The sequence below is a fragment of the Coffea arabica genome, chromosome 3c, assembly GCF_036785885.1.
Source record: "Coffea arabica cultivar ET-39 chromosome 3c, Coffea Arabica ET-39 HiFi, whole genome shotgun sequence".
NCBI classification, from domain to species: domain Eukaryota; kingdom Viridiplantae; phylum Streptophyta; class Magnoliopsida; order Gentianales; family Rubiaceae; genus Coffea; species Coffea arabica.
In genome coordinates, this window is record NC_092314.1 from 40,405,478 (window position 1) to 40,414,978 (window position 9,501).

At 38.2% G+C, this 9,501-nt stretch overlaps 1 pseudogene; it reads left to right on the forward strand.

Moving 5' to 3' along the window:
- Positions 1–1,274: 1,274 nt before the first annotated feature.
- On the forward strand, positions 1,275–2,297 carry LOC113735937 (stearoyl-[acyl-carrier-protein] 9-desaturase, chloroplastic-like; annotated as a pseudogene).
- The last annotated feature ends 7,204 nt before the right edge of the window (positions 2,298–9,501 follow it).

Consider the following 9,501-nt stretch of genomic DNA (forward strand, 5'->3'; position numbering starts at 1 on the left):
TGATCCTGATCGAATTGGAATGGACTTGGGTGATTCTGAGCCCCCAGTAGCTCAGGATCTCAGCCAGGGTTGGAGGAATTGAGAGTCGGAGCCCCGCGAGCAGTTGCTCTCTGTAGATGGCTACAAAGCCAGGGGGAGGTCGGCTGGCTAGGTCATTGGGCCAGGCAGCCCGCGGCTCGAAGGCCGGAGGAATGAAGAAAGACCCGGCCAGCTCGACCACTACCTCGGGTGAGAGGGTGACCTCTTGCTGGTCGGGATAACCGAAGTCGAATCCAGGATCATCCCCCTGCTCGGAAGCAGGGGTTCCCTCGGAGGAGTCCCTGTCCTCCCCAGCTCCCCCCTGGGCTCCGCCGGGAGAGTCACGTGGAGACTTGGGGGAGGGAACAGAAGTGGCTTGCTGCTCGATGAGGGCATCGAGCTCGACCACGTCCTCTAAGATTCGGGCAGAAGGAGAATGGACAAATGGAGAACTCATGATGACTATGGGCTCGAGCAAGTCAAGGATATGGAAACTGGGATTGGAAGCAGAAGAGGAAGAAAGAGGAGGAGGGGGAGATGAAGATGAAGATGAGGATGAAGATGAGGAAGAAATAAGGATGCTAAGGGCTCTACGATGGGCTGAAATCTGAGAGGCGGTGGAGGTAACGCCGGACCGATCCGACATAAAAAGCAGAAAGTGACGAAGGAAAGGAAAAAGTGCGAAGGAAGAGGGAAAATGACTTACTGATAAATGGAGTAAGAAAAGATGGAGAAATCGCCGAAATCTAGGCACTGAGAGCCGAAAGTCTTGTTGCTGGAAATTGAAAATGCACGAGGAGAGGAAAATGGCAAATAGAGTCGGATGAAATCTGGTAACCCCTATTTATAGGGGGTGAAATGGGGGGAAACAGTTGTTTGAATTTGAACTGTCCCATGTGAACGCATTTAAGAGCGGTACGGAGACCGAAGGGACGCGACAACTGAAAGAACATGGGCGTAGCTTTTCAGTAACAGCACTGTACCGGAGGTGACCATGGCAGAGCAGTGCGACGCTGGGGCTCCCACGTGGCAAGGGTATAGATTAGGTCTACTTGGAAGCCTACCTAATCTAGGGGGCTAGTGCAGAGGCCCTGTCCTGGGCCTGGACACGTGGCAGCCCAGGAAGGGCAGAGCTGGGCTTGGACCGCAGACCCTGACAACCGTTCTGGGGCACACCGCCACTAGGGCTCCGAAAGGCCCCTGGAAACCGTCCCGCAGAGGGCGGGGAGAATCCCCCTCAACGCGAGATTGAGGCTATGCCAGGTAAGTTCTGAAACGTACGGAGGTCGGACTCTCGAGCAGGTATAAATGGTAACGCACACCAACTACGCAAGGTACGCTCACTATTGGCCAATTACGCCCGACTGCTTTACTTCCCGTGAACTTCACTCACCGGAAAACTAACTTGACCGACGGAGTGCCCTCGGGAACAACCTTGGGACTCCCCTATTAGGCCACTCTCTTGTTTGCTTTGCAGGCTTGGGACACGCTCAGCTCATCAGGTCAGCTCGGTCCGAGGAAGCTCAGCACTTCTTCATATTTCAATTCCTCAAGTGAGACTCTAAGTCTAATCAAGAAAAAAAAAGCATAAAGGAAGAGCTCCAGAGTCAAATTAAAGCTTTACAAATTACTTGATTGATGACCCCATTGATTCATTCCAATGTTCAAGAAACTAAAAGGAGGTATGGAACTCAAGAGCATTAAGAAATAAGGATCGAGGGCAACTTTTATTTCCCATAGGAACACAGCCCGACTAGCCAAGGAACATGGGGACATCAAGTTGGCTCAGATCTGTGGTACAATTGCCGAGGATGAAAAGCGTCATGAAACTGCCTACACCAAGATTGTTGAGAAGCTATATGAGATTGACCCTAATGGGACTGTGCTAGCATTTGCTGACATGATGAGGAAAAAAATTTCTATGCCAGCTCATTTGATGTATGATGGATGCGATGATGACCTTTTTGAGCACTTCTCAACTGTTGCACAACGCCTTGGTGTTTACACAGCCAAGGACTATGCAGATATACTGGAGTTTTTGGTTGGCAGATGGAAAGTGGGAGATCTGACTGGACTATCTGCTGAGGGTCGCAAAGCTCAAGATTATGTCTGTGGTTGCTTGCTAGAATCAGAAAGCTAGAGGAGAGAGCTCAAGCGAGAGCCAAACAAGGACCCTGCATACCCTTTAGCTGGATATATGACAGAGAAGTGCAGCTCTGATTGTATGACCAAAGAAGTTAAGTTGAACTCTCTGCCTAGTCTTTTCTTTCTTCCCAAAACACGTATATGTAGGTTGGATGTGAGCTGTAGCTTGCTTACAATTTCAAGCATTATGTCATTGGGGAGAGATTTTGTCAGGAATGACTTTTTGTAGATACTATTTTATTTGTCTGGTATCAGTAGAACTCCTTGTGGAGTTACTATAGTTTTATATCCTGCTTTGAATAGGTTATTGTATGTTTTGGACTTCTAGTCTAGTGTTATGTGACTATAAACATATAATCAATATTAGGCAATTTTGATTATGGTCTACTAATAGGTATTTGCTAATTTACTGCTTTTGATGCTTGTTCAGTTGCCCTATGTTGGGCTACTTGGTGTTTGCTCCTGCTCTTCAGGTGTGCTGGTCACCAAACTATTACGATGGTAAACTCTTGGCCACTCAATCCATTGGACTTTCGAATGATTCACTCAACTACTTATTTTGTCTAAATCAGCCATTCTATACAATTTGGCCGGTAAATATTTTTCTACTCAGTAAGTTTTTTTTATTGGGTTGAGTATGGGGACACCATTGCCCATATGATCAATAAACATATCAAAGGAAATAAATCCACCAATCACCATATATAACAGTGAATTCAGGTAGTTGGTCACTAAGAGAGTTTTAAAACTCTATTTGGATGTAGGTCAAGGGATCAAATTTCTTGATTTGCATTCTAAATATTCAGACTTTTTTTGAAAAAAATTTCGCCAGCAGGTGTGTATAGAGTAAAAGTAGGTGTTGATTAGGAAACATAAAATAAAAAACATGATAAAGTTATTTGGTGTTTTAAAATTTTTTCTTCTATAAAATACTAGTAGGTATGGATACAAATGCACATAAACTTTATGGAATTAAGAAACATTACTGATTGGCCATTATTTTCCACAGTTAGAATTTTAGTGAGTTATTTGAAACTTTTGGAGGAAGAGATAGGTTGGGTGGTTCGGAAGAGGGGGAGGAAATGTAAGCGAGACATCCTGAATTTGAGCTCTCTCACTTACAAAAAAAAATGAAGCTTTTAATAGTCAATTGAGCAAAACGTCCAAAACTTTATAAAGAAAACAGCCTAGTGGCTTCCTGAATTTCTTTACCCTAATTACAAATCATTACGTATTGAAGCAAAGTTTGCGGGTTAATGGCATTAAGAAGTTTTCATACAATCTGTTTTTAACCTTACATTGTGCTAATCTGATGATAATAGTTAATGATCTTAATTATCCAAAAGCTTGAACACACGTGAACTTTAAGATACAGTAGAAGATGCAATTAGTACAGTCAAGATTTCAACTCACACATTCATTTCAAAATTACAAGAGAACTTATAATACAACACACTTAATACACGACCACTTTCTTATTTTCATGAAAATTACAACAAGTAGAAGAAGATTACAATTACGAAAAATTTTACACACCATTAAGGTAACTTACAGTTAATTCAATATAACCATACCATAACGAAACTATAAAATTTTGTACCAATTATAACTTACAAAGAAAGTTTCACTATCAACCATTACAGACAAATATATACTACCTCGGTCCGGAAAAGTTTGTCACTTTTTGAGAGCTGAAGTTTCTTTGAATGGTAGACAGAAAGAAGAGATGGCCATTTGTACTTCCTAAATTGTTCTTATTTTTTTTCGGAAACGATAAACCTAATCTATCCTACACTAAGGGGGAGGAGGCGGATCTAAGGAGACTCAGGGGTAACTCGAAGGGGACTGAACCATTACCGGACCAGACGGGTGCACAGCAGATCTACCTAAATTTTTTAGAAACAAGCCACTTAAATAAACCCTTGTCTCCCACCCCATCAACTAGGTGGTGGCCACCAGCCCAAAGGCTGGTTTGGGCTGGTGGTTCTAAATTGTTCCTGCTGAGTTGCCTAAATTTTACCTAAAGTTGTGTGTTAAGTTGCCTCTGCAAACAAGTCAACAATCAAGGCCCACCATTTAATTAAAGCCACACCAACTCTTTGCTTACTGTGTACTGCATGCGCTAGCAAACAATTACCAGTGCCAGTCACGCACTTCAAAGATAGTGCGTGACAACTCTCTATATCTCATTGTTGAGAAAACTTGTATTGAACCCACGTATTTAAAAAAGGTAGTGCTTGAAGGGTAAAATTAGAATAAGAAGAAATATTCATTTGTTATTTTAGGCACGTGATATATATTTTGGGATAACTCAAAAAGAAAAATATGATAATTTTAATGGAACGAAAGGGATATATGTGTTTGTGTCTATATATAGTGTAGAAATTTATAGTACATAATTTTCACTAGGAAAGTGAGAGATGCAAATGATGATTTTAAGGTGTGTTTAACACTATCCTTAACATGTTATTTGCCCGTAATACACAAAGTATTTGTTATAGGATTACGGCAAATCACCTCTAAAATACAAAAAGATTTAGAGAAAAACTTGGTAACAAATGTCAAGTTTTTTTCTTCACAAGAATGATCAATAGTGGAAGTTAGCTTCTAGTTACTTTTTATTTGTTAAGAGACATGTTAATACACTTTACCCTCGTATGGTTTACCACTTTTTCAATTAGAGTATTAATTACTAGTAGAACTCAGTTGGTCCATTAATACCTAATTTACCGCTAAGAGTTTTATTAAAATTTCTTCTGCCGGTGTGGTGTTGGGGAAAGTTGAAGCTACAGAAACTACCAATGCTGTCAAAATTGCATCAAGAAAAATGCTGCCAATTGGAGGACAGCTTATAAAAATGCTTGGGGCTGGAAAAGTTACCGTCACAGGGATCTTAGAATCCTGCGAGGGTAATCAAGAGGGCTGTTGTCCCGGCTGACCGTGTCTGTACATGGCCTGGGGATTTGTGTCGTGGTAGCTGCTGAATCATGCTAAAGCTCCAAGCTAAAATGCTGCCAGCATCTGAGGGAACAATTAGCAAATTGTTCTTGCCGTAACATAAATAAATGGAAGCGTGGTTCTAGTGTAAAATATGTTATCTCCTGCTATTGAATAAATTATGGTAAATGGGTTTTCAGCAGGAAATCCATTGCTGTTTGGACATTTCATGGTAATGGATTTTGAGTTAAAACTCCTTACAGTTTGGAATTCCTTGCAGATGTCGTGTATTTTGTCTAATAAAATGGATTAAATGCAAAAAAAATAAACCACCGTAAACTATATATCTAGTTATAGTTTACCCCTAAACTGTTTCTATAGGCACTCCCCCCAAGCGACTATGTTTGGGCAAATCTATCCCCTCTATCTTAATCATTCTTGTTTTTCTTTGAAAAATTACAATGTCTTTTGATACATATTTTTTATGCTAACAAATTCATTCCAATCCATTTTGTGATAGAATACTCACGTATCGGAGAATTGGACCACTAAAGAAAAGGTTAGTCTTGGGATCCTCAATCAGTTGTTGACAATTAAAGAAAAATTGATCTTAGTTGGACAGGGGTATGAAAAATCCTGTCAGATTATTTGTGTTAGACAATGATCAGAGAAAAAGATTCCGTCAATAATTGAGCCATAAGCCAAGAAGGCCGAGAAATTCAAATAGGGAATGAAAAAATTATTTGTGAAGGTGCGTAAATTATTTTTCAATTTGCCCTGATAAACAAGGAATTTGTTACTGGTAAAATATTTAAAATTTTGTACACTCTTAAAACTATGAAGAAATAACTGAATTTTTTTTTCCAGAAACGATAGGAGTATGAAGAAATAACTGAATGAGTAGCAGAAATGGAATCCTGTCTCAAAAGGAATGATTTGGATAGTATTTTTGAAATAAGTTTTAGTAATAGTTTGTCAAAAGAGGTTAAGAAAAAGAAGGTAAAGTTGTTTTTTCAAAATTATAAAGAAATCTATAGTTGGAGAAATTTATAATATACTCTTTTTTAGTTCTCAATCAACTCAATTTTTTTGGTCCAATATTTTCTATATTTTGTGTATGAATCTAATCACAAGTTAAAAATTGATTTGGAATGGCAAGTCAATTTGAAAGGGATTGCGTTTGTTGACCCTTGGAGCATAATTACTTTGGGAAGAAAACCAAGAGTTTTCATTCAAGAAATTTTTTGTGGTTTGACAATCAACGTTGAACATTGATTTCAAGAATTCACATTGAGGGTAGATTCTATAGTGGAAAGAATGAAATCCTTTTAAAATTTCTGCAAAACTCAGACCTTACCTGTAACGTATCCAGGTAAGGAAAATTTTCTCCTCGCCTGATCATATATTGCAGTGTAATATATTTCCTGAATTTCTTGAAAATTGTGACGATCGAATAGCAATTCTTTTTCTGGTGAAATCTGACATTATAGGGTAATTCGTTTTTCAAAAACAGATTAGAATGAATTATTGACCAGGTATAGAATAAGTTATCCTCCTGGCTAAGGTTTACCATAATTAAGGGCTCCAAAAAACTGCAGTGAAATCTTGAGTCTGATTAAGGTTGTATCCCATGGTAACTAATTAGCCCATTAGTGAAAAGGGGATTGGGCATATTTGCCATGTTTGGTTTCCAATCATTCTTCCTCCTGCAACTTAGAAGGTGTTACAAACAAAAGCCGAGATGCTGTAGATTTACAAATAAGATGCATCACTTACAAGCAGCATAGAAAATGGAATAATTTGATGAAGGTGATAGAAGAGATCACATCAGCATATCCTCAATCATGGGGCTTCACAAGTTTCATTTTCTACAAGTTTACACTTTGACGTAATTGAGTTGAGAAACAATATCACAAAAATTTAAATGTGATATAACAAAGTTAGAAAAAGGAGTAACAAAATTTAAAATTTGTAGAACTCAAAAAATTCACCAAAAATCTGTAGGAGATAAATTTCAAAAAATCAATGCATATGAGAAGGCAATTTACACACATACAAATATGTGTGGGAGAAGAGGAACAAAATTCAACAATATATCATTAATTGCATGCCATAATAATAAGACTCTCAACTTTTACTCTTCTTAGCTAATACAATAATATAACTCTATATTTATAAACTTAGATGACTTGGAAAACAAATGTTACAACCATAAGAAATTTTCTAATAAGATACTTATTTCCTACAAAATGAAACCACCATAACTTGACTCCAGCAAAATTGCTAAAACTCTAACTTGACTAAAACACTACTAAATAATAACATGAAAATTTCTAATTTTGAGTCTTGATTTAATATGCCAACAAAATTGTCAATTTTCCCGAAAATAAAATAAAATAAAATGGAACTTGTGAGGCCCTGAATCCCAATCATCTACCCAAGAGGACATTTCATGGATGCCTTCCATTTTGGGATTGGCAAGCAACTTTCTCATCATTTCCTTCCAAATGTTCATTTGCTGATGTTCTTTCTTCTCAACAACTCTCTTCACTCCAAATCAAGAAAGCAGATGTGCACCGTGGGAAACCTGCGGTATTATTTCTTAGGAGAAGACATTCAAGCTTTTGTTGTTCCTTCTAAATTCTCTATAGTTCGTAAATTCTCTCGAGGGAGGCCGAGTGTGGGACAGTTTTGGAAAGACTTTCTTGCCACGGGTTTTAGAGGTTTCTTTTCGCTAGGCCTCTCAGACCCTGGCATCTCTCAATTCTGCTTGAATCAGAGGAGTACTGTACCCGATAAGGGTTTTCTATGAGAGATTTTAAGTGGAGTCCGAATTTCAATGTTGACATAAAATCCTCTATAGTTTCGGTTTGGATAAAACTCGATCGTCTGCCTATTCATCGTTTTAACAAAGTCACTTTATACTCAATTGGTAAGTTTTTTGGAGAGACTTTAAAGCTTGATGCAGCTACAGTTTCAATGGTGCGCATTTGTACAGAGCTTGATGCCAAAAAATCACTGATTGATCAGGTGTGTATCGGTAATTGCTAAGATAGGATTTTGGCAAGCGATTGAATATGAAACTGTTCCTGTATGAGGCCTCGGGTCCACTAGACTGGCTAATAACATTTTGAGCTGAAATTATGAGATAAAATGATCAATCCAAATTATTCAGTAGCCTATGGGCCTAGAGTTATATGCCAATTATTTCTTTCTCCCACTTCCAATGTGGAATATTTCACTCCGCTCCACTTTTGGAACTTTGTGTCCTCACAAGGTTCGGTCATAATTCAAATTATCCACTTAAATTTAATCTCATGTGAACTCTCAAGGTTACTTGTGTGGACTTTAAAGGTGGTTTCCGTCCAATATAATACTTACTTCTCAAGATTCTAGACATGATCCTCGTCCAATATGGCACTTAGTCTCAATATCACTAGTTCTAGGCTTATTCCATGCAAAGACCATGTAAAATTTACTCTGATACCATTTGTAATATCTTAGATCTACTAAACTGACCTAATAACTTTTTGAATTCAAACCACAAGATCAAAATGGTTGAGTTAAAGTAATTCAGTAATCCATAGGTCTAGAGTTGTATACCAATTGTTTTCTTCTCCCATGTCGAGACATCTCATTTACCCATCTTAGGAACTTTGCATCCTCATAAAATTTGATCACAATCCAAAGTGCCCACTTAGTTGTGCTTGAATTCTAGAGGTAACTTGTACAAATTCTAGTAGTGGTCTCCGTTCAACATGGCACCTAGTCTCACGAGTTTTAGCAATTACCCCTGTTGAGCGTGGCATTTAGTCCCACACAACACTCAGCTCCTTAACTCACTTTTGAAGCTAGAACTATAACATCATTGGTCCCAAACTCATCCCAAGCAAAAACCGCACTAGGTTTGTTTTGATGCCATTTATGACACCTTAGATCCACTGGACTGGCTCAATAACTTTTTAAATAGAAATCATGAGTTCAAAATGGTTAATTCAAAGTTATTCAGCAGCCCATGGGACTATAGTTATATACCAAAAGATCTTTTTTGAGAGACTAGTTTTAGGGCCTATTGCCATATAAATGAACACTTCCTTTATAAAAAATAAATTTGTGCGTGAAATAGCAGCAATTTCAGGCACTAGAGATTTGTATATGTATGGGAAGTTAAAGCTCCACAAACATAAATAAATAAAAGAATAAAAAACAGAAATTTTTGTACTTCAATTTTTCAAGTGAGACTCTAATTAAGAAAAAAAAGCATAGAGGAAGAATTTGAGAGTCAAATCTAAAACTTTATAATTACTTGATTATTGCCCCTACTGATTAAGTTCAATGTGAAAGAAACTAACAGGAAGTATGGAACTCAAGAGCATTAAGAAAAAAGGATCGAGGGTATTC